Source organism: Schistocerca nitens, chromosome 4, assembly GCF_023898315.1.
Source record: "Schistocerca nitens isolate TAMUIC-IGC-003100 chromosome 4, iqSchNite1.1, whole genome shotgun sequence".
NCBI classification, from domain to species: domain Eukaryota; kingdom Metazoa; phylum Arthropoda; class Insecta; order Orthoptera; family Acrididae; genus Schistocerca; species Schistocerca nitens.
In genome coordinates, this window is record NC_064617.1 from 585,730,991 (window position 1) to 585,732,463 (window position 1,473).

The window sequence follows — 1,473 nt, forward strand, 5'->3', positions numbered from 1 at the left end:
ACGTTTGTGTTATGTATCTTAAAGTATAACACACTCAAAAAAAGATCAATATTACATGTGAAAGCTTAGATTTTCTTGTAGCTACGCTATGTATGTTAATGTACAAGGGGCGTTTGAATAGTTCTTGCAAAGTCCGAGAGATGGCAGCACCGGCGCATATCAAGGTCTGTTTAGTTAGTAGCATCCTTGGAGAGAACGTACACCAAGTTTCAGTCATATTTGTCAATTTCTTTGTGATTGTCATTCGAGTGAATCAAGGAAGTCGAGTAACTGTCAAAAAATGGATGACAAAGAATTTCGTGTAGTGATTAAATGTTACTTTATGAAAGCCAAAATGCCTCAGCAGACTAAAGAGAAGGTAGATAAATATTACAGTGACTCGGCATCTTCGATTACAACAGTTTATAAGTGGTTTCAAAATTTTCTAAGAGGCCATATGAGCACAGGTAATGCTGAATTTTCTGGGCGCCCTGTGGAGGTTATGACTCCAGAAATCGTTGATAAAATCCATGATGACAGAAGAGTTAAGGTGTGTGAGATGGCTAGTGCTGTGAACATCACAAATGAATGGGTACATGATATTTTGCATAAACATTTGGGCATGAGAAAGCTACGCGCAAGATGGGTTCCGCGATTGCTCACGCTTGACCAAAGATGGAATCGTGTGAAGTGTTGCAAGGATGGTTTTCAGCTGTTCAGGAAGAATCTGCAGGACTTTAAGCATCGTTTCGTCACTGTGGATGAAACATGGATACATTACTACACTCCTGGGACCAAACAACAATCTGAACAGTGGGTTACCAAGGGACAATCTGCACCAAAAAAGGTGAAGACCATTCCTTCGGCAGGAAATGTTATGGTGACTGTCTTTTGGGATTCGCAAGGGATAATACTCATCGACTATCTGGAAAAGAGTAAAACTATTGCAGGTGAATATTATTCATCGTTATTGGACCGTTTTAGAACCAAAATGCAAGAAAACTACCGGCGATTGGATCACAAAAAAGTCCTTTTCCATCATGACAATGCACCAGCACACACCTCAGCAGTTGTGGTCACAAAATTAATGGAAATAGGATTCCAACTCATTTCACATCCCCTGTATTCTCCAGATTTGGCTCCTTCAGCGTACTATTTGTTCCAAAAAATGGCTGGTGGGACAAAGATTTTATCCAAACGAGGAGATGACTGTAGCAACTAATAGCTATTTTGCAGACTTGGACAATTCCTATTATTCAGAAGGGATCTACAAATTAGAACAGTGCTGGACAAAGTGTATAATTCTAAAATGAGACTATGTTGAAAAATAAGAAAGGGTTACCCCAAACACGTAAGTAGTTTTTATTTTTGCATGGACTTTTCAAATGGTTCTCGTAAACCATTAACTTTCCCTCTTTGTGTGTTTGCACTACGTAACAGTAGTCTTGCTATTGACTGACTACAACACGTTCCTATGCTGTGAATATTTGCTGT